General features: G+C 46.3%; 1 long non-coding RNA gene across 1 annotated transcript; it reads left to right on the top strand.

Annotated features, from left to right (window-relative positions):
* The first annotated feature begins 1,115 nt into the window (after positions 1–1,115).
* LOC136635747 (uncharacterized) lies at positions 1,116–7,480 on the top strand. The gene is made up of 3 exons (XR_010793418.1): positions 1,116–1,161; positions 4,610–4,681; positions 6,419–7,480. It is a non-coding gene; the product is annotated as an uncharacterized lncRNA (long non-coding RNA).
* Positions 7,481–22,951: the final 15,471 nt, after the last annotated feature.

Raw genomic sequence — 22,951 nt, 5'->3', positions numbered from 1 at the left:
CGCTGCTGCATCTCTTGAATGGGATTGGGGTCTTGGCCTGATCCAGCAGGTCAGTTCTTATGCTCTTAAGACCAGAAGAAGCAAAAGAAGTGGACTGAAGAGAAGTGTTTGAGATCAATGTGTTTTTCTTTCCTTTTTGTACCCACATGCAAGGCATAAATGCAAGAAAATAGGAAGGGGGGATCATATATCTTGTTGTGTACCTAATTTTACTTTGGCCACTGGCAAATAATCATGTTGGTGCACACAACTAGAAGATGATTATATTTAATGAATCCTCTCTTTCTGTTGTCTAGCATATGCCCTTTTTTTTTTACTGAGCATGTGACTGCCTTTCTCTTAAATCATTTTGTTATATCAGCTGATTTGCAAGAGCAGAAACAAAGGCATGATTGTAAGATACTTGCCATGGAATTGAGCTTGTGGGTGTGGTAGTGTCTTAGCTGGCTTGTTTTGCTCTGTATTTCAGCGAAAACTGGAAAGTAAGTCAGAATTTCCAAAGGCTATTCAAACTTTGGACACCATAAAGGTAGGTTAACCATAAAATTAATAAACCATAAAACAGTAGCGTAGCTAGAGGGGGTGCAAGGCACTAAGTTTTGCATGGTGCCATATGCTCTAGCAGCCTGAAATGGTTCTAAAGGGGAGGAGCCACTTACACTTCGTGGTGAGGCTCCCTGCAAAACTTAGTGCTTTGCACCTTGTACTTTACTACCATAAAGGTATAATAAAATGTTTTTTGGCAATTTTATTTTATTTTGGAGCCATTTAAATAATTGTGCCATTCAGCCATTTGGACACACTCATCAGCAGTGTATTCAAAAGTGTATAAAGTTCTGGAAGGCAGCAAAATTACCAGGTATATGTCCAGGTGCAACTGAGTATATTTTTGCAAAATTCTGCAGCTTTAAAAAAATGCAAATCAAGTTTATTTTTATTTTTTTTAAATATTAAATCACAGTTTGCTTATTAGGCACTAATTCCAGTCTCACTTGCAGTCGTGGTATAGCTTATATGAGACAGTGCCATCTGTGCTAAATCAGATTTTCTGTCCTAATTATTGCAAAATTCTGGAATTGTCTAGGTGAAGGAGGTGGTGATTTGGTATCAGCAGGGGAACTGGGGTTGAGATTCAAGAGGAAAGAACAAGCGACTGAAAAGGTGAGCATTGTGATCTCTGTGTCTCATAGTGACTGTTGGGGAGTTCGCTTGCAGTGATGTGTTCTTGCAACAAACCTGTTAACAGAAGTCTTAATAACTATTTTCTTAGTAACTATTTAAGTTAATAACTATTAACAGAAGTCCTTAATAACTATTTTCTAAGTGATTGGTCTCACTTGAGAGTTTTTTTCACCACCTGATTGATCTTTAAGAAATCACCCTGCTGGTAATTGCAGAATAAATTAGGCTGCTGGGATTGCTGCTTTGTAGTAACTGAGATGCAGATTTCTGCTTATAGGTGCTGTTCATTCCAGTGGAGGGCATCTCCTGGCCTGCATCATTTTGCATTTGGCTCTACCCTCTGCAAATAAATTTTCCTGGATTTCAGGAGTCTAGCTAAGGGTGTGGTTGCGGGGGTGCCCAGAGGAGCAGAGTTTCAGGACTTCTGCTTTAGCAGGAGTGTCAAGATCATCAGCAAGAGCACTGAGGTCCTGCTTTGGAAACTTTTATTCAAAGAATTCAAAGGAGGCAAACTGAGAACTCTGACTAGGGGCACATGTTAATATCCTGCAGTAGTGGCTGCCAAACCATGAGCTGTGGCTCCCTGGGAGCAGTGGAATCCTTTAGAAAAATGAGTTGCCCTATACAATGTAAAGGATTGTAGCCCTAATGGGGAAACACAGCCAACAGACCAGTTGGTCATGCAAACAAGTTTGGGAACCACTGTCCTACACAATACAAGAGAAAATATTTCTTTACTCAACGTGTGGTTGGTCTGTGGAACTCCTTGCCACAGGATGTGGTGACGGCATCTGGCCTGGATGCCTTTAAAAGGGGATTGGACAAGTTTCTGGAGGAAAAATCCATTATGGGTTACAAGCCATGATGTGTATGTGCAACCTCCTGATTTTAGAAATGGGCTATGTCAGAATGCCAGATGCAAGGGAGGGCACCAGGATGCAGGTCTCTTGTTATGTGGTGTGCTCCCTGGGGCATTTGGTGGACCGCTGTGAGATACAGGAAGCTGGACTAGATGGGCCTATGGCCTGATCCAGTGGGGCTGTTCTTATGTTCTTAACTACAATTCTCAGGAAGCCTTGCAGGTCTCTTGTTATCTGGTGTGCTCCCTGGGGCATTTGGTGGGCCACTGTGAGATACAGGAAGCTGGACTAGATGGGCCTATGGCCTGATCCAGTGGGGCTGTTCTTATGTTCTTAACTACAATTCTCAGGAAGCCTTGCAGGTCTCTTGTTATCTGGTGTGCTCCCTGGGGCATTTGGTGGGCCGCTGTGAGATACAGGAAGCTGGACTAGATGGGCCTATGGCCTGATCCAGTGGGGCTGTTCTTATGTTCTTAACTACAATTCCCAGGAAGCCTTGCAGGTCTCTTGTTATCTGGTGTGCTCCCTGGGGCATTTGGTGGGCCACTGTGAGATACAGGAAGCTGGACTAGATGGGCCTATGGCCTGATCCAGTGGGGCTGTTCTTATGTTCTTAACTACAATTCCCAGGAAGCCTTGCAGGTCTCTTGTTATCTGGTGTGCTCCCTGGGGCATTTGGTGGGCCACTGTGAGATACAGGAAGCTGGACTAGATGGGCCTATGGCCTGATCCAGCAGGGCTGTTCTTATGTTTTATGTTCTTAATACCTGAGAGGCAGCATATTGCTCATCAAGGCTCTGCAAATTTCCCCAAAAGTAAGGCCTATTAAGCACAGTGGGACTGATTTCTGAGGAATATACCTGAGTAACTCACCTTTTGTATTTATCTGGAATATTTTTAATCCTCAATTTCAATTTGTACACCCTTGTTTCAAAACTGTTGCAACCCACTGCAAGAGTTTGGAATGAAATGAGCTAGACCAGTGATTCCTAAACAATTGATCGATGGGACTCACTTTTTAAGATGAGCGTGGGACCCACCTAGTTTTATGAGAATAACAAAAAAAGTTTCACTTTGCCAGCAGCTCGAGCCTCTGTTCAGTGGTATAGCTAGATGTAGTGCAAAGCACTAAGTTTTGCAGGGAGCCTCACCGCAGTGTGCAAATGGCCCCTCTCTCGTAGAGCCATTCCGGGCAGGGGGAGCAAAATAGAGGTGTGTGCTTGGTGCGGTGACCAGATGATGGTCTGCGTATGCCTTCATGTTGCTCCCCCTGCCTGGCATGGCTCCAAATGGGAGGGGGAGAGGCTGCTTGCATGCTGCAGAAAGGCTCTCTGCAAAACTTAGTGCTTTGCACCCCTTCTAACTATACCACTGCCTCTGTTTTTAGCCTTTTTATTATGGTGGGGGGTTTAACTTCTAGAGTGTTTGTTGAGCACCATGTTAATCAAATCAGGACTGTTCTAGTGGCCTTGCGTTCCCCTTCGCCTGGCCTTTGATAAAGAGCTAAAGCATGGTCACATACGCATGAGTAAATGAACACGTTTGACTCAGTTTCTCTTTCCCTAGTGCTCAATACATTTTCCTTGTCATCTTGGAGGGGGGACCTTTCTCCTTTAGAGTTTGTTGGGGGTCTGCATTCATCGGATTAGGACCTTTCTGGTAGTGTTACATTCTTCTGGTCCACCCTTTGAAGTGGACCAAGGTGCGATTGCCTACTTGTGACTAAGTGTGCACTGCAACTCAGTTTCACTTTCCATAGTGAAATACATTTTTCTTGTCAGCTGTCAGCTTGTCAGTTTCAAGACCACTACAATTCAGTTCCTGGCCTGCTGGACCCACGATTTGCTGAGCTAGATCTTTAAAGGAAGTAAGGTGAATTTCAGGAGAAGAAACTGACAGAAGAAAGCATACTAATGAAGAAATATTAAGCTGGTTGTTTTGTTGCATAGTCTTGCTGGGGTGTGGCAATGGGGGTGTGTGATGTGACCCTGCCCTCCACACTACTTAACACCACTTACTGTTTTCTACCACACTACTGGCTCTAATTGTCAACCAAGGATATCCCACAAGCTTGAAGGTCTGCCCATGTAGAGTTACAGTCAATGCCTGCTTCAGATACGCTGGGCTCGTTTACATTAAAAAGAAAACGCCAACTAGTAACAGCAGTTTGAATTAGGCCTGGAAATTAATTGGGAGTGCCTAAAAGTGGTGTAATACTGTTGTTATATGATCTGAAAACTGGAATCCTATCACAGGAATGCCTTTTTCCACTGCCTTTTGCACCATCTCAAGTTTCTGAACGCTTTTCGAAGGCATCCCACCCAGAACAGTTGCTTGGTTGGCAACCTTCAGTCTCGAAAGACTATGGTATTAGCCTGCAGCACCCAGTATTCCCAGGCAGTCTCCCATCCAAGTACTAACCGGGCCTGACCCTGCTTAGCTTCCAAGTAGCTGCAGCAATTGTTACCCTGCACACGCCTGATCACAGTACAGTTGCTTAATCTCAATGTAACCAAAATATAAGTTCATGTGGAAATACCTGGTTTCTTCTCTGGTTTTGTTACTAGAGACAAGACCTTCCCAAGGTGGAGCTGGTTTAGTCTTCTAGAAAAGGCAGTTCCAGTGAACTCTAGGAAGAGGTATGGTTTTCTTTATTTGACAGTTCAATTCCAACCTCCCCCCCCCCCCCCACATTGGTGCAGGCATGCCAAAAATGAGTGCACTGTATCTAGCTGGGGGGGGCATATTGGGAGGCTTGGAAAGGAAAGGGGATCCCCTTACCCCTCTGCAAGCCTCCTGCTCTATAATAGGTCTCCTTGGATATGTGTCAGTTTTTTAGCTGGCGCAAGCCCAAGGAGAGAAATGGGTGGGGAGGTTTGAAAAAGAGGAGCTATGATCCGGTGTGTACCATCACTACTGGATCCTCAGCCTACCTCTCCCCCATTCCTCTCTGCCCCTCCCCGTCCAGTTTCTCCCCCTCCCTGCCGTGGCATCACTTGCTCCAACTTGTCTGTATCTCTGACCTACTGCAGCAGTTTTCAAACTTTTTGGAGGCCCTGGAGATTTCTATTTGCCAAGCGGGGTGGTTATAATGGTGATTGGGCAACAGTGATCCCCCCCCAAAAGCAGCAACTTGTTTAACCTTTGATGCCTGTAGCCTAACCTGCCCTGTCAGTTTCGCAAACGACTAGAAATTGGGTCATGACCCACTGGTGGATCCTAGACCCACAGTTGGAGAACTGCTGACCTACAGCCCAATCCTATGGTGCTCTGGCACCGTGAGATCCAGCAGGGCCAGTCTCCTTAGGGAAAGGGAACATGTGTTCCCCTACCCCTGGTAAAGCTCCACTGCCACCAATGGGTCTCCTCAGAGCTGCACCCGCTATTTAGCAGGTGCAGAACCAAGGAGGCCAGTGTTGGGTTGCTCAGCTTGGGAGGGGGCATAGGATCAGCGGCAAACTCTGCTGCCGTCCCTTCCTGGGCCCGAGCCTCCCCTTGGTTTGCCCTCGCTCCACCCAGTTCCTCCCTCCTTCCAACTCCCGCACCCTCCCCCCCATGCCAAAAAGCCTCACCACCAGCCAGCGGGAGCACTTACCACTGGCCACTCAAATCTAGCATCTTCCCAGCGTTGAGGCCCTGCACCAACTGGCACAACTGGTGCAGCTGGCTTAGTACCGGTGCAACATGCCTTTCGGCACTTGCAAGTTGGTGGTTGTTGGGGCAGTGTGCCAGCCACCAGCGCTGCCATAGCATAGGATTAGGCTCTTAGTGTACGTAGCCCATCACCAGGGATCTGAAACATAGTCCATGGAGTGTGGGCCAGCCCTCAGTTATGGGTTCTGGAGATTCCAAGAAGCTTTCACAAAGCCTTCTTTCCTCCTTTCTCTGCCACAGCTCCTGTCCTTCATTCAGGCTCCTGGTCCCTCTGATCTTTCTCATCATGGACTTCTTCCTCTCCCCTGCACCTCTCCCCCGTCTACCCTAGCAGATCCTTGTCCACTCCTCCCCCATCACCTTTCCCACCTTCCTCTAGTTCTGCCCTTGGGATCTTACTTTGCTCTTTCTTTCCTCCTTCTCTGGTCCCTGTTTCCATCTCTTGACCGATTTCCTGTCTCTCCAGTTCTCTCTCCACTTTTCCTCTGCCTTCTTCTTGTCTGCCTTCCGTCTCCTTTTTTAACCCTTCCACCTTCACACCCCCTTTCACACCTCGAAATCACCGTCAGTAGTAGAGTTGCTGGCATTCCTGGATTGCTTAGCAATGACATAATCACCGAGCACATGTTTAGGATGTCACTGCCGCCAAGGCCTCCTCGCCATACTGGTTGGCCACAGACGTTAGCAAATTTCTGAATTAACGCCTCTGTTTTTGTCATTAGGTGGAAAATGACTCTTACTTGTGTCTTCTGGGGCATCTTTTGGCTGCTCATACTGTTCTTTATTGGATGGCCCATAAGCATCTTCTTAGGTGGAGTCTATGGATTTGTTTCTCCTTTGATCACTTTGATTGGACTCGATGACTTCAGCGAAATGATATTAAAGGGAGTCAACGTGGGAAGAACGTGTGCCCAGTATGTCCGTGTGGGAAAATCTTGCTCTTAACGGCAAAGAGGACCACCGCTGGCCAGCAAGCATTCCCTGCTTCAAGGAGTGGCTCCGCAACTATTTAGTTATTCCCATTTCTATTAAAAAGATGTTTGGATCTTTGAAAAGATACCATTTGTATTTGGCGTTCGGCAACGAAGTAAATGTAGCAAAGTTTTTATTGGGAAATGCAAGCCAATTACTTTCCTCTGTTTGCTAATGCTCTGATTGGAGCGGTGCTACTTAAATCTCATGTTTCAGATCTGAATTATGATAGAAGCAGAAGCAAAGCAAGAGGGGGTGCAAAGTACTAAATTTTGCAGGGAGCCTCTCCACGCCATGCAAGCAGCCCCTCCCCTCCCCCTGCGGAGACATTCTGGGCCACTAGAGCAAAATGGAGGTGTGCGCTTAGTGCTGTGACCAGGTGATGGTCTGCATACGCCTCTGTTTTTCTCTAGCAGCCTGGAATGGCTCCAAAGGGAAGGAGCTGCTTTGCATTGGGGCTCCCTGCAAAACTTAGTGCTTTGCACCCCGCCTAGCTAGGCTATTGGATAGAAGGGCCAATTCTCCACCTTTGAGGTTTCAAGAACTCAGAAAGAAATATATTTGCTGTGTCTGTAGATCATATTTATCTAACTTGGACCCTTCCTCAAACAGAAAAATTGGGATGAACTAGAAATCCCTCTAATGAGAAAAGTCTGTTTTCAGGGTTTGTGCATTGTCACGTCCTTTATCTGCAGTTTAAAAATGTCATTCATTGAAGCTAATGTTTCATCGCTGGTTACAGTTACTAACATATACATTCTTGGGAACTTTACTGTATTACCTGTGTTATAGTTACCTGTGTTATTTTGCTGCAAACATGCTTTGAAAGGAACTCTATTATGGGTTCTCGATAAATATCCTTTTTAAGATATGTTTGTGCATCATTCATAATAAATAATTATATATGTTGATTGGCTTTGAGTTGCCTTTTGTATACACTGACTCAAATTCTTGTTGTGTGTTTCCTCTTAACTATATGGAATGTCTAGATTTTGCCACTGTTTGTCTTAACAGAGGGAGCTTATCCAGGATGGAAACTGGAGTTGGTGACTCAAATCCAAGTAACAGAAACATGTGTTGTTTGCTGACTCATTTACACTTGAGTCACCCTTGTTGATGACTCAGGCACTGACTCGAGTCTGAGGCTGCTGACTCAGCACTCGGTCCCCACGCATGCAGACTCAAGTCGGTCTGGTTATGCTGGTTTATTTTGTTCGCAGTGTGAAAGATCTCATGAGGCCATCATTCAGACCGGGGAAGCAGAAGGGAAGTTCCAGCCAGGAGGCAGAGAAAGGTTAATGTTTTGCTTTTGCAACAAGCAGGAGGGGGGAGGCATCTCTTGTCCATCTCTGAAGGAACTGATGATCATTGGATGAAGAATGGGCGGTCTGATTTTTTTCTTTGGATGAAGGAGGGCAGAAAGAGGAGCCCAAGGGGGTTCTTGCCTTAGAACTGACTGGAGAAGACTAAGGGGGGGGAGGCGTTTCTTAGTAATCACACTTTCCAACCTGATGGATCTGTTGTTACTTGGGAAGAGGAAGCTTCATTGACTGACTGGTGCAAATGGGACTACTTCTGAGTAGAGCTACAAAGGTCTTACTGGTAAGCCGCCCAGCTGCTGCACATGACCTTCCTCCCTGTTGCAGCTTCTGTCCCCACTCGCACACAGTCCGTCCCATCCCCTCCCACCTTGTTTACAGATGGGATGGGGACAGCAGGAGTGTGGTTAAAGAGAACTCCGACACACAAAAACACACACACACCCTGGCAGCAGCTCCGTTTTTTCTATGGCTGGTTTTTTACAGGGCAAGACTTGTCACTTGAGTCTTTTTGAGTTGCAAAAATGCTCTGGGTGACTCAGAAAGTCCTCCCGTTTGGACTCATTTTCGAGTTGAGTCATGGGGGGACAGAGTGACTTGACTCAAGTAAAGCCACGCTGGACTCACCCATCCCTGCATCTTGTACAAGTCTACCCAGAAGTAAGGCCCAGAAAATTTAATGAGAATTACTCCCGGATAAATGTGTGTAGCTCCCGGACTGCAGCTTTAGAGGATCATGTTAACAGATAGTCAGTCCAGGGACTCTTTAATTATTCATCCATTTCTATTCCTGGGTGAAAATTTCCATTTTGTTTCTCTTATTGCTATAGATGGGCTTTTTGAGTATCACTTGTTTTCTGTGTCAAGTTAATGCAGTAGTTCCCAAATTTAACAGGGTCATGGCACCTTTGTAATCTCTTCTTCCTGTCTCAGCTGGCACCGCCATCTTGTATTGTGCAAAATGTTGTGCGATCCAAGATGGCAGCACTTAAATCTCACAAGAACTGATGCAACCCAAGATGGTGGCATCCAGGAGAGCTCGTATGAGGGCCACCTTGGGCTTCCCACATGGCTGCTATGTGTGCCGCAGGGCATTGCGATGCACACTTTCGGAACCTCTGAGCTAGTGTATGAACAGAGGAGGGGTAGTTTTGTCCCCTCTTTTGCAGTACGGTATGCAAACTTAACAGTGGCTTAAGAGTTACAATGGCTCTCATGGTCCAGTTACAATTTCTGGGATAATTCTGAATCGACTTATCTATTTATTTTCAGGTCTGCCTGACCTTTCCTTTTGCAATGGTCAAGGTGCATGTAATCTAATAAAAAAAAAATGGTTACCCAAATAATAGAATATTATTTAAACCTAGAATTAAAATGAACAAGGCAGAATCCAAGGCAGTATAAGAGGCAAACCTCCATAAGATCCTACAATCAGATGGCCACACACATAGTTCTAAAGCTTAAGAAGGAGAGCCATATATTCATGCTGCAATCCTATATACCCATGTGGGAGTAAATCTCATTAAATTCAATGGAGCTTACTTATAAGTAGACATAGATAGGATTGTACTGTTATTATAGGAAGTATTTTGGTTTTTTTGGACTCACACATGCAACTGACTGACCCCACCCTCCAATTCATGTTGGTTTCTCTTTTTGCATGGCACCTAATTTAATTTTGGTGTTTTAAGAAATTGTGATTAGTACTTAGTCATGCTTTGTGTTCCCCACCTAGTGGACACTGCAAAGATCCAGGCTGGTAAATCTAGAGAGGATGAATTCGTTCAACAGAGCTGAGGCTGTTTTACTCCTTGTTCAGCAAACACAATTGTTGAAGATAATCAGGTGTCACTTCCACACTGCCACAAGCACCATTGTGTATGCCACGGGTGGGCAAACATTTTGGAAGAAGGGCCACATCATCTCTCCGAGACTGTATCAGAAGCCGGGGGGGGGGGGAGAATTAATTTTCATTTCAAATGTGAATAAATTTACATAAATGAATATGAATATCAAGTTCAAGTTTATTAGGTCGATCAGCACATAAGCCATACACCTATTTATCTAAAGTCTTGAAACCAGAGTTTAAAACCACATAGAAACAGAATTTGGCTATATCCACAACACACGCTTTGCAAACACTACTTAACAGTAAATGAATGAATATATTAGAGTAAATATATGTAAATAAATAATTTATTTAATAAGGTCATGGTTCAGGACATGAACTCAGCTCCCTGCATTACAATCTCTGTGCATGAACTGGAGGTTGTCCATGACTTTGTGTACCTTGGCTCAACGATCTCCGACACTCTTTCAATACTGAGCTAAACAGGCACATCGTCAAAGCAGCTACCACATTTTCCAGACTCGCAAAGAGAGTCTGGTCCAACAAGAAGCTGACGGAACATACCAAGATCCAGGTCTACAGAGCTTGTGTCTTGAGTACACTTCTGTACTGCAGCGAGTCATGGACTCTTCGCACACAACAGGAGAAGAAGCTGAATGCGCTGCCTCTGACACATCTTTGGTATCACCTGGCAAGACAAAGTTCCAAACAACACAGTCCTGGAACGAGCTGGAATCCCCAGCGTGTATGCACTGCTGAAACAGAGACGCCTGCGTTGGCTCGGTCATGTCGTGAGAATGGGTGATGGCCGGATCCCAAAGGATCTCCTCTATGGAGAACTTGTGCAGGGAAAGCGCCCTACGGGTAGACCACAGCTGCGCTACAAGGATATCTGCAAGAGGGATCTGAAAGCCTTAGGAATGAACCTCAACAGATGGGAAACCCTGGCCTCTGAGCGTCCCACTTGGAGGCAGGCTGTGCAGCATGGCCTTTTCCAGTTTGAAGAGACACTTGGCCAACAGTCTGAGGCTAAGAGGCAAAGAAGGAAGGCCCATAGCCAGGGAGACAGACCAGGGACAGACTGCACTTGCTCCCGGTGTGGAAGGGATTGTCACTCCCGAATTGGCCTTTTCAGCCACACCAGATGCTGTTCCAGAACCACCATTCAGAGCGCGATACCAGAGTCTTTCGAGACTGAAGGTTGCCAACAATATATATTTGAATATATTATAGATGGAACTTATACAAATGTATGAATTTTACTGAGCTTATTTGTAATACACATGAGAACTATAAAACAGGCATGTAGAACACATGAGAACTATGAACTGCTTGTTACACGCCTCTTTCATAGCGAAAACATACAGATCAAGCCAGAAACACAAGTTATTCAGAGGCAATGGGGGTGTGTGTTAAAATAACACCCAGGAAAAAGCAGCAAACATAGACTATAAAAGGCCTTGCTCTAACTGTCCCACAGCTCACATCTGGCAGTTGTGGCCAGTGTGGGCTCCAACAGTCTACGATGGGCTCATTGAAGACTGGGAGCTGCCTGTGGGCTGGATTGGAGGTCATGAGGGCTGCAAATGGTGCACGGGCCAGGGTTTACACAGCCCTGGTGTATGCCACAAATACACCTGCCATTGAGCCTAAGGGGACATGACTGAGATGTGCAAAATTTTGCAGGGGATGGATAAAGTGGATAGGGGGTTGTTCTTTTAGGGATGTTCTTTTCCCTGTCACACAACACCAGAACCAGGGGATGTCCACAAAAATTGAGTGTCAGTAGAGTTGGAACAGACAAAAGAAAATATATATTTTCCCAGCAAGTCGTTAGTCTGTGAAACTCCTTGCCACAGGATGTGGTGATGGCATCTGGCCCAGATGCCTCTAAAAGGGCACTGGACATATTTCTGGAGGAAAAGTCCATCATAGGCTACAAGCCATGATGGGTATGTGCAACCTCCTGGTTTTAGAAGTAGGCTACCCTGGAACGTCAGGTGCAAGGGAGTGGAATCAAGATGTAGGTCTTTTGTTGTCTTGCGTGCTCCCTGAGGTGCTTGGTGGGTCACTGTGAGATACAGCAAGCTGATCTAGAAGAGCCTTTGGTCTGATCCAGCAGGGCTCTTGTTATGTTTTTATGTTCTTATGTTAGGGGTGGGATGGGTTGTGTGGGGAGAGAGAGGGGGCGCCTAACTAGGTAGAGGGGGGAGGAATAGGTTGGGGAGGTGGTAGATCTGGTGGCAATGCTGTGCATTGGATCCTACCCCTCCTTTTTGAAGCTGCCAGCCCCTTTTTTCTCCACAAACATACACCACCAAAAGTGGTAGCGCATGTCTGAGGAGACCCATAAGTGGTTCCAAGGCCTACTGAAAAGTTAGTACAGGAGGCCCACCCCACCGAATCTGCAGATCTGGTATCTGTGATTTCACTTATCCATGGATCCAGAGGGCTCCTCCGCACCCACTGCACCCATAATTTTTTTTTTTAGTCTTACCACTTGTGTCAAGGTTCTTGCTTTTCATTTCTAAGCATGAAGCTTATAAGCAGGCAGGAAGCCTGCATGCTAGAGGGCACAACCAGAGAACGTTTACAGGAAGCAGTAGCCCCCCTATAGCTATTCCACTGGTTGTGTGAAGTACCTCCTTCTCTCTGTCCTAAATCAGTTGCGTTGGATGACCCCTGGTTCTAGAATAGTGAAGACAAGTTCTCTCCACAATCCTCTTAATCACCTTTTAATGTTCAAACATTGGGGCCTTTTCTCGCAAGGAAAGGTGCTCCAGCCCTCTGATCAGTTTGGTCGCCCTCTTTTGCAACTTTTCCAACTCTACAACATCTCTGCAAGTTTTGGTGACCAGAACAGTACACAGCATTTCAAATGTAGCCACGCCATTGACGTGTATAAGGACACAAGTCCTTATATGCACAGATAATAGCAGCACACTTATTCTCCATTCCGTTCCACTTCTCTAGTAAGCTATATTGCCCTTTAGTTTTGACTTGTTCAAAACATTCCTCTCCAACCACAGAGGATTACAAGAGCTAGATCTTCATTAATAGTTCTTCTGCTCTCCAGACATAATCCTCATATTATGTCATGGTCCCTAGGGATGACATCATATTGGTTCCTTGGAAACAGTTGTGCTTGAAGTAGTCTGGAAGTATCCAGTCATTTCATGTGGAGACTCATGGATTTTTTGTGAAGTCCGGTTGTCCAAAAGACTGCTCATGTCTTTGGGCGACGGTGAACACACGAAACTACATTCGCCATTTTGAAGGAGAATTGCAAGAATATATATTTATATAAGGTAAGCCATTGAGCGGCTGTGCACACTGAAGTTAAATGGGGCAAGTTAAGGATAAAAATCAGAGTGGCTGAGTTCTTTGCCTGTCTACTGTGAAGTAGCAAAGCCAGAGGTAGGTAGCACAGTAAGCAGTGCAGATGCCACAGTGCGCTGTATATGCTGCCCCTCCCAGTAGCTATTGGAACCATTCCAGGGCAGCGACGACAACACATTGGAGACACTACTGTGGCTTTTTCACCAGAAACAGCAGCTCCATTGCCAGGCCGGCCCAACCGTGAGGCCTACTGAAGTTTTTGCCTAAGGCAGCAGCTTGATGCCGGGGACTCCTTTCTGCCCTCTTCATCACCTCCACTGTTCATCTTCTTCCTCTCCTTGGACTGAAAAAAGAAGAGGAGGGTGGGGAAGAGAACATAAGAACAGCCCCACTGGATCAGGCCATAGGCCCATCTAGTCCAGCTTCCTGTATCTCACAGCGGCCCACCAGATGCACACCAGATAACAAGAGACCTCATCCTGGTGCCCTCCCTTGCATCTGGCATTCTGACACAGCCCATTTCTAAAATCAGGAGGTTGCACATTCACATCATGGCTTGTAACCCGTAATGAATTTTTCCTCCAGAAACTTTTCCAATCCCCTTTTAAAGGCATCCAGGCCAGATGCCATCACCACATCCTGTGGCAAGGAGTTCCACAGACCAATCACATGCTGACTAAAGAAATATTTTCTTTTGTCTGTTCTAACTCTCCCAACACTCAATTTTAGTGGATGTATCCTGGTTCTGGTGTTATGTGAGAGTGTAAAGAGCATCTCTCTGTCCATCCCCTGCATAATTTTGTATGTCTCAATCATGAGGAAATATGGTCAGGAGGCGAATGCTGAACTAGAACGCCGGAGAGTAGAAGGAGCAGAGGCTGACTCTGTTGGGTAAGTGGGGCTGCGTTCAGCCTACTGCATTGGGTTTCAGAAAGTCTTGGACTGGCCCTGCTCATTTCTAACAGTCATCTGGCAAAATTTAGTAGCAGCTCAGGAGACCGTGATGATAGAGTCAGGCTAGACATGAATTGGGTACCTTTGTGCCCAGTGTAAAGGCTGTCTTATCTGATATCTAAGTCCAGCTGCAACTGTGAAGGCTGATAAAGAGCTTGATAGCCCAAGCCTATGCATGTTTACTCATAAGTAAGTCCCACTGGTGTCAATGGGGCTTACTCCCAGGAAAGTGTGGACAGGATTGGGCTGTTGCTCTGTCTCCAAATAGCACAGCTTTCCCAGAGCAATCAAAATGTCTTCTGGCTTAGCAAGATGGAAAGAATCCAGCCTCACTGTGATTTAATCCTGTTTATCACATGGGGGGAGATGTGTAAATGGGCTATTTGATTATTTCAATTAGATTTTTTTTACAAGCAGCCTCCTGCAAACATGTGCTTAAAGTAACATAGCCTGATCAGTTGTAATAGCCTAAGCAACTACATACATCAAATAGAATTTCATTCTTGATATTTAATCCCTAAATTAAGAGTCTCATATGATCATACTTTTGCAGTGGGAACAACGTGGAAGCTGGGGGAAGCACTGCCCCCCCGGCTCATTCTACCCTCCCAATCCCTCCCACTTTCCCCTCATGAACAAGGCATTGATGTCCTGCCCCCCAAACTTGTTTCACTGGTTTGTTCTCATCCATCCCTTACCTGACATTGGTGCTGGGGTAGGGTGGGAGCTGAAGAAGAACAAGGTGGGGACCAGCAGGCAGGCATTTCTCCCCCCCCCCCCATCACATTGGCTTTTGGGGAGGGAATGGAAGAGGGAGTGCTTGCCTGAGCATTTCATCCTCCAATCCACAGAGACCAATTTGGATTGCTACCCAGATTGCCCAAGAGGACTTCTGGGAGCTTCCCATTGGCTGCGCGAACAGGCTGCTATTTTCAACCACTGTGCCACGGTGCATTGGTGTGCCATGAATGGTCTGCAGGCGTGCCGTAGGAGTTTGGGGAGGGTCATTTATTCTGCCACGTGCCTTGTCAATGGTCAAAACACTGATGATGTGCCTTGACAATTTTAGTGCCTTGTCGGTGTGCGCCGTGAGAACAAAAAAGTTGAAAATTGCTGGCCGAGAAGTTAGTTGACGTGCAGCACAATCCTATCTTGCGCTGGAATGGGCAGGCCAAGGAGGCCTGCGCTGTATCCAGCACAAGATCGGGGCCAGAATTGGCTGGAGGCAAGGGGAAACTCTTCCCCTTATCTCACCACAGCCTCAAAGGTATCCTCAGACCTGCACCACACTCTGTGCTGCTCGGGGAATGGGGTTGGATCCCAGTCCCGCCTCCTGCCCCACCGCCCCAGAACGCCCTCCACCTGCCCACCTTCCCCTGCACCGGAACGCCTCCCTCTAGCCTCCTTCCGACCTCCTCCCTGCCCTCTCCAGACCTCTGCATCGACCAAACTTGGCCGATGCAACATTTCCTCACAGGGTTGGCGCAGAGACTGGGTACAGCCTCTGTTGCCAGAGCATGTTCCTGCGCTGGCCCCGCCGACTCACGAGGAGGCGCAAACGTGCTTTGCAGCATGTTTGCAACCCTCTTGGTAGTTACAATTGCGCCCTTAGGAAATTCCAAATTTCCAGCACCTGTGCAGTTGCAAAGCAGTCCTGAGGAAGGCTCTGTGACGGCTCCCTCTCCCACAGGATGCAGTGCACACCCCATTGGTACAGCTGCATCAGTGCTGGAAAGTTGGGCAGGATTCAGCCCCAAGAGTTCTGCCACATAGGCCCAAATTCTAACCAACTTCCCAGTACTGGGATAGCTGTGCCAGTGGGGCATGTGCTGCATCCTGCAGTTGGGTGGCAGTCACGGAAACCTCCTCAAAGGAAGGGAATGTTTGTTCCCTTCCCTCAGCGCTGCACTGCCCTTACGTCACTGCTGGAAAGTGGATTAGGATTGTGCCCTAAATCACCCAACTTCTAGACTGCTGTGAGTAGTGTAGCAGACAATGACGGGGAAAGGCAAATCTATCAAGGCCCCAGTGCCATGGTAGGTCCATTCACTGAAGCTTCCTCTAAGCCAGGGGTCTCCAAACTTTTTGGCCAGAGGGCCGCATCAAATATCTGGTGTGGTGTGGAGGGCTGGGGAAAAAATTTAAATATAAATTTTAAATAAATAGAGATGGAACTTAGATGAGTGAATAAATGAATGAATGGGCTCATTCATTCAATCTCTCTGGCCCTCAGAACACCCTCCGGACACAATTAGAGCACAGTTCTGGTCATGTTCAGTTGAGCGGGCCAGAGGCTTTCAGGGGACAAGAGGTTGGCCATGGGCTGGAAAGAGGCTTGCTGCGGGCCGCATCTGGCCCCCAGGCCAGGGTTTGGAGACCCCTGCTCTAATAGATGGGGAAAAGTATCATAGAGCAGTGTCCTTACTTGGGAGTGTAAAGTAGGTGATGTTATATTTTTACTGAATGGGTTGGCTGGCATAGGAGTGGAAAAATCTTTAATCAGGGAGCCTGGAAACATGGCTGGATATTAAAGACAATGATGAAGCAATGGTTGTAACCCTTCTAAGGTACATAGGCACAGTGGCATAACTAGAGGGGGTGCAAAGCACTACGTTTTTTAGGCACCTGAATGCACCATGCAAGCGTCCCCTCCCCCTCCCCTTCGGAGCCATTCCAGGCAGAGGGAGCAAAACAGAGAAGCATATCAAAGCCAGAGAAGCAGCGCACGTCTCCTCCTCCTCCCCCCACCGCTGTAAGAGCCACCCCTCCCTTCAGACACAGCCAGGAACCACGCTGAGAGTGGCTGCTGGAGCGCAGCCCCTCTTGTCTTGGTTCCCCGCTGATCGGAGGGCTGAAAGAAAGGGGCAGGGTAGTCCTCAGATTGGCGCAAAACCCTGCCAACAGTGGTTGCGCTCCTGCACCCAGTCTCATCGTGGTTCTCGGTGTATGGTGGGAGGGAAGAGGGTTGCAGCGCCATCCCCCGAAGTGCAGTGCCCAGGGTGTTTGCCCCCTTGCATCCCTCTGAGTACGCCCTGGCACCTTTTACAATTGGTGCTCACAGCTTCACATATGTCAGCATCAGAGTGCAACCACAACAGCCAGAGCAGGTAGGATTGAGCCATTACCTACATATTTTCCTTGTACATGCCTGGCTCTAAAACTGTCGTGCTTCGCAATTTTTTTTGTTGTTGCTGTCACAAATAGCTGAACCTGTTTGCGAATCAATGTCTGAGTATTCTGCAGGAGGTGATGGAGACGCATACGAGACTACTAGTGTAAAATCTGCAGTGTCGGGTAAATCAGCACACCTACCACCACCACCACCTCCTCCTCCACCACCACCAGTAGCAGAGGCACCACCACCAGCAGAGGAGCCTCCAGCAGCTCCACCAGAATCGACTGTCGGGTAAAAGCATTTCTTGGCCGAGAAGAATCTCTAGTGCGTTTGTTTCATATATGTGAAGACGTTTGACTTTTTTTTTTTAAGATGGTGAACCACTTTGAGACCGAGTTCAACGGTCTTCTCATGGATGTAAGACAGTTGAGACAGTTTTGTTTAAAGGGGGTATAAAAATATTCTGAACAACATATATGTTGAACTGCAACCGAATAATCTAAGGCAGCCATTTTCAACCACTGTGCCATGGCACACTGGTGTGCCGCGAAGGGTCTGCAGGTGTGCCGCAGGACTTTGGGGAAGGGTCATTTATTAGTAGGGCCATTGGGGGATGTGAGCCCCCACCAACAGCATGGTGCACTTTGTCAATTGTCAATAAATCGTTGGTGTGCCTTGACAATTTTAGTAACTTGTCATCAGTGTGCCCTGAGACAAAAAAGGTTGAAAATCACTGATCTATTATTATTATTATTATTATTATTATTATTATTAACAGTATTTATATACCACTTTTCAACTAAAAGTTCACAAAGCAGTTTACAGAGCAAAATCAAATAACTAAATGGCTCCCTATTCCAAAAGGGCTCACAATCTAAAAAGATGCAAATGAATACCAGCAGACAGCCACTAGAACAGACAGTGCTAGGGTGAGATGGGCCAGTTACTCTCCCCCTGCTAAAAAAAGGAGCACCCACTTGAAAAAGTGCCTCTTACCCAATCTAAGGTTTCCAAACAATTCAGAGACAAATGCTTTCTACTGCTTTCTTCAAGGGCTTACAAGCTTAAAGAGATGGCTGAGAAAATCTTGGACAGTTCTTCAAGAAGCGTAGCAGAGGCATAACCTGGGTGGAGCCTGAGGGGCATGTGCGCCAGACGCTATGTCAGGGGGGTGCATAACTGATTCCAGGCTCCACTCTAGTTATGGAGGAGGCACTGCTAGCTTTGTCCACCCTGGTCGTCCTGGAGGCTGGGAGCCTCCACAGGAGATGGAAGACGAACATGAAGTCACAGTAGCAACTGCCCCGCTCTTTGGGGAGAACCCAGAAGTGATGTCATGATATCATTTGACATCGCTGTCCCAGGTAGTGGGACAGTACACTATGCCACTAAAAGTACCTATAAATGCATCTCTCTTTCAATTAGCTTGGATGGTAGGAGCTCATCACATTTGCAAGGCTGTCTTTTACAAAATAAACCTTTCGTATTCTGATCCACTCTTAGCATTTTCAGGCAAGCATGTCTTACCCGCATTGCTAGAAAGTTTTGCTTGAAATTTTCAGACTGAAGCTTATTTGTTTTATTGATTCATACAGATATTTTTACCCACCCTTTTTGCCCCTGAAAGGGCCCTCAAGGTGGCAGACAGCGCATTCAAAATACAAGAAGAAAGAAAGAAAGAGCAATAAAATAATCAGAACAAATTAAGATAGTAACAATTAAGATATTAACGTTAAGATATTAACAATAAAATACTATAACAATTCAAACAGTAAACCACTATTGTTACATTAAAATTAACATTGTTTGGGCTAATGGGCTGCCGCCAAATAAAACAGTTGTTACCAGTGGTGTAGCTAGAGGTGGTGCAAAGCTCTAAGTTTTGCAGGGAGCCTCACCACAGCATGCAAGTGGCTCTTTTTCCTCCCCTTTGGAGCCATTCCAGGCAATGGGAGGATAACAGAGGTGGGGAGGCAGGCAGGCAGGCAAATGCCTCCATTTTGCACCCACTGCCCAAAATGGCTCCAAACGGAAGGGGAAGGCCACACCTGGAGTATTGTGTTCAGTTCTGGTCGCCACATGTCAAAAAAGACATAGTGGAAATGGAAAAGGTGCAAAAGAAAGCGACTAAGATGATTACGGGGCTGGGGCACCTTCCTTATGAGGAAAGGCTACGGTGTTTGGGCCTCTTCAGCCTAGAAAAGAGACGCCTGAGGGGGGACATGATTGAGACATACAAAATTATGCAGGGGATGGACAGAGTGGATAGAGAGATGCTCTTTACCCTCTCACATAACACCAGAACCAGGGGACATCTACTAAAATTGAGTGTTGGGAGAGTTAGAACAGACAAAAGAAAATATTTCTTTACTCGGCTTGTGGTCGGTCTGTGGAACTCCTTGCTGCAGGATGTGGTGACGGCATCTGGCCTGGATGCTTTTAAAAGGGGCTTGGACAAGTTTCTGGAGGAAAAATCCATTATGGGTTACAAACCATGATGTGTATGTGCAACCTCCTGATTTTAGAAATGGGTTATGTCAGAATGCCAGATGCAAGGGAGGGCACCTGGATGCAGGTCTCTTGTTATCTGGTGTGCTCCTTGGGGCATTTGGTGGGCCGCTGTGAGATACAGGAAGCTGGACTAGATGGGCCTCTGGCCTGATCCAGCAGGGCTGTTCTTATGTTCTTAACTACAATTCCCAGGAAGCCTTGCAGGTCTCTTGTTATCTGGTGTGCTCCCTGGGGCATTTGGTGGGCCGCTGTGAGATACAGGAAGCTGGACTAGATGGGCCTATGGCCTGATCCAGTGGGGCTGTTCTTATGTTCTTATGCTTGTACTCTGTGGTGAAGCTCACTGCAAAACTTAACATTTTGCACCCCCTCTAGCTACACCACTGGTTGTTACCCATAGTGAGAGTAACAACTGTTTTATTCTACTACGTCCCGTTAGCCTGAACAATGTTAATATTATGAGTACTGGCCTTAATATTTAAGTCAAACCACAACTGATCAACCAAAAACACAGGAAATTAGACAATATAGGGGCATTAACTGCACAAAAAGCTTGCCTGATCAAAGTCTTAACAGGGAGGAAGACAAGACGGGTCTCAAGGGGAAGAATTTACATAACCTGGGTGCAGTGAGTGAAAAGGACCTGCCATGTGACACTCGCAGACGAGCATCAGAAGGAACGGGAACCACTGAGCAGGGCATTTGATGCTGAATAAAGTGGGTGTGCAGATTCATAATTAGGAAATGCTATGGGCACAGAGGAGCCCCATTGGATCCAGTGGGCATTACTTCAGGGTACTACACATAGGATTGGACTCTAATGTACAGTATTGAATTCATTTGTTATGCTGCTGTTAGAAAAAGTTACGTTGGTGCAATATGGCTAAGATACACAGCGCAATCCTATTTTGTGCTAGAACAGGCAAGCCAGGAGGCTTGCACTGTATCCAGCGCAAGATAGGGCTGCAAAGCACCTCAGCCGAAGGTAAGGGGAAACTCTTCCCCTTACTCCCAGGTAAGCCACTGTGTCGCCTATGGGTCCAAGAAGAATGGGACACATTTGCAACCCTCCTGGGCCAGCACAAGGGACCTGCCCCAGCCCAAGGTCAACCTAGGATTGCGCCCACAGTCATTTAAATATCCTAGTGTTGGAAGTATGTAACAGCCCAATCCTATGCATGTCTACTCAGAAGCAAGTCTCATTCTAGTCAATGGGGCTTACTCCCAGGAAAGGGTGTAGAGGATTGCACCCTTAAACAGTGAACTTCTACTCATATATATTTTATTTAGGAGAGGTTTTTATACTACAAGGATTTTTTGGATTCAATTCATGGGCAGAGTAAAACCAGCTGGTAACAGCATGGTACTCATGGTCCCAAAGGAAGCCGCATTTTATGTTGTTAAACATTGTCTCTGTTCAAACGTTATTGCTCCACACCTAGTTGTTCTGAGAGAGGCTAGGACTGAACCTGAGGCTCACAGATTCCCCATCACGGTTCTCCTTCCCAATTCCCCTCACTGAAAGGCGTTTAAGGAAGAGTGGAAGTGAGAGATCCAATGAGTGTTTGAATCGGAAATATTCCTTGGAGTGAACTCTCTTTAAAACTGGAGGGAAGCACTGAAAGGTCCCTTCCAATCTGAACATGAGCACAATGCTGGCCAAAGCTGCCCACCCCATTCCTAAAACATCACATTGTCCCAAATTTTGCCCTATCAACTGTCTGTGCCCTTCCACTCCCTGATCTAAAAAAGTCCAGCCAAGCTTAAACAATGGAAGAGGAAGTGTATGGAAGAGAATGGCAGCCTACAGTGCCATCTGAGAGCCATTTGAAGCCATCACCACTCCACTTTCCTCCACACACTTCATCTTCTGCTCCCCAGACTTGGCCAGTCTTCTCTCAACCAGGGGGAGTGTGAATAATTTGATGGGTGGCATGAAACTGGGTTTGCTCTCTTGGTCCCCCCCTCTCTCAGTCTTGTCACTCCCTTATACTCCTGGCCAGTTGGAAGAGCAAGGGGGCAGCCATGTAATTGGACTGCCCCATCTGAGGATAAGGCCTTGAAGATGCCCATTACCATCATGAGCCAAACAGATTAAGAACATAAGAACAGCCCTGCTGGATCAGGCCATAATGCCCATCTAGTCCAGCTTCCTGTATCTTACAGTGGCCCACAAAATGCCCCAGGGAGCACACCAGATAACAAGACCCCTGCATCCTGATGCCCTCCCTTGCATCTGGCATTCTGACATAGCCCATTTCTAAAATCAGGAGGTTGCGCATACACATCATGGCTTGTAACCCGTAATGGATTTTTCCTCCAGAAATTTGTTCTGATTTGATCTGCAGAAATTTGCCCTTTTAAAGGCATCTAGACCAGATGCCATCGCCACATTCTGTGGCAAGGAGTTCCACTGACTAACTACATGATGAGTAAATAAATATTTCCTTTTGTCTGTCCTAACTCTCCCAAACCTCAATTTTTGGCAGATGTCCCCTGGTTCTGGTGTTATGTGAGAAGAAAAACAGCATCTCTCTATCTACTTCAGAGCTGGAAACTGTAGGGTTTATTACACTCACTTCAGAAGTCACTATGGTACAGAAATGTCCTTCAAAACTGGATGTTCTGAGAAACTGAGTTACACTCAAGTAATATTCAGATGTAATGCTAAACCATGTTTTAGTGTTATGAGGCTGAGAAGCCGCTAATATCATGTTCAGCCAATCCCTCCTTCCTCATTGGCAATGCTCAAACATGTCTGTTCCTGGTTTAGTAGCAAAACTTAGTTTGCAATTTTATCTCAACTTGGCAAACTACAGTTTGTGGAAAGGAAACCATTATTCTCCTGCAAATCAGGCTGAAACCATGGTTTGCAGTCTTGGTTTGCAGGCAAACTATATGGTTTGCCACTAAATTAGAAAGCATAGTATTCAATTGCCACTGGTGAGAGGAAGAATGAGGGAAAGAAGAGGAGGGTGCATAGAATAATAATAATAATAATAATAATAATAATAATAATAATAATAAATCCCTATAGGGATTTTTACACTTGAAGAAAGTTCTGTCTTTCAAGAACTACAACATTTCAGATGGATCCTTTTATGATCTGGTATCACATTCTGGCCTCCAGTTTCCTCCCACGCAAGCTGACAATCCTTCATATCTCTTGAAGGGCGGCCAAAGAGCAGATGGAAAA

The sequence above is a fragment of the Tiliqua scincoides genome, chromosome 1 (genome assembly GCF_035046505.1).
Source record: "Tiliqua scincoides isolate rTilSci1 chromosome 1, rTilSci1.hap2, whole genome shotgun sequence".
NCBI classification, from domain to species: domain Eukaryota; kingdom Metazoa; phylum Chordata; class Lepidosauria; order Squamata; family Scincidae; genus Tiliqua; species Tiliqua scincoides.
The sequence above is the reverse complement of the archived record's forward strand: the minus strand, read 5'-3'. Positions and strand labels throughout refer to the sequence as shown.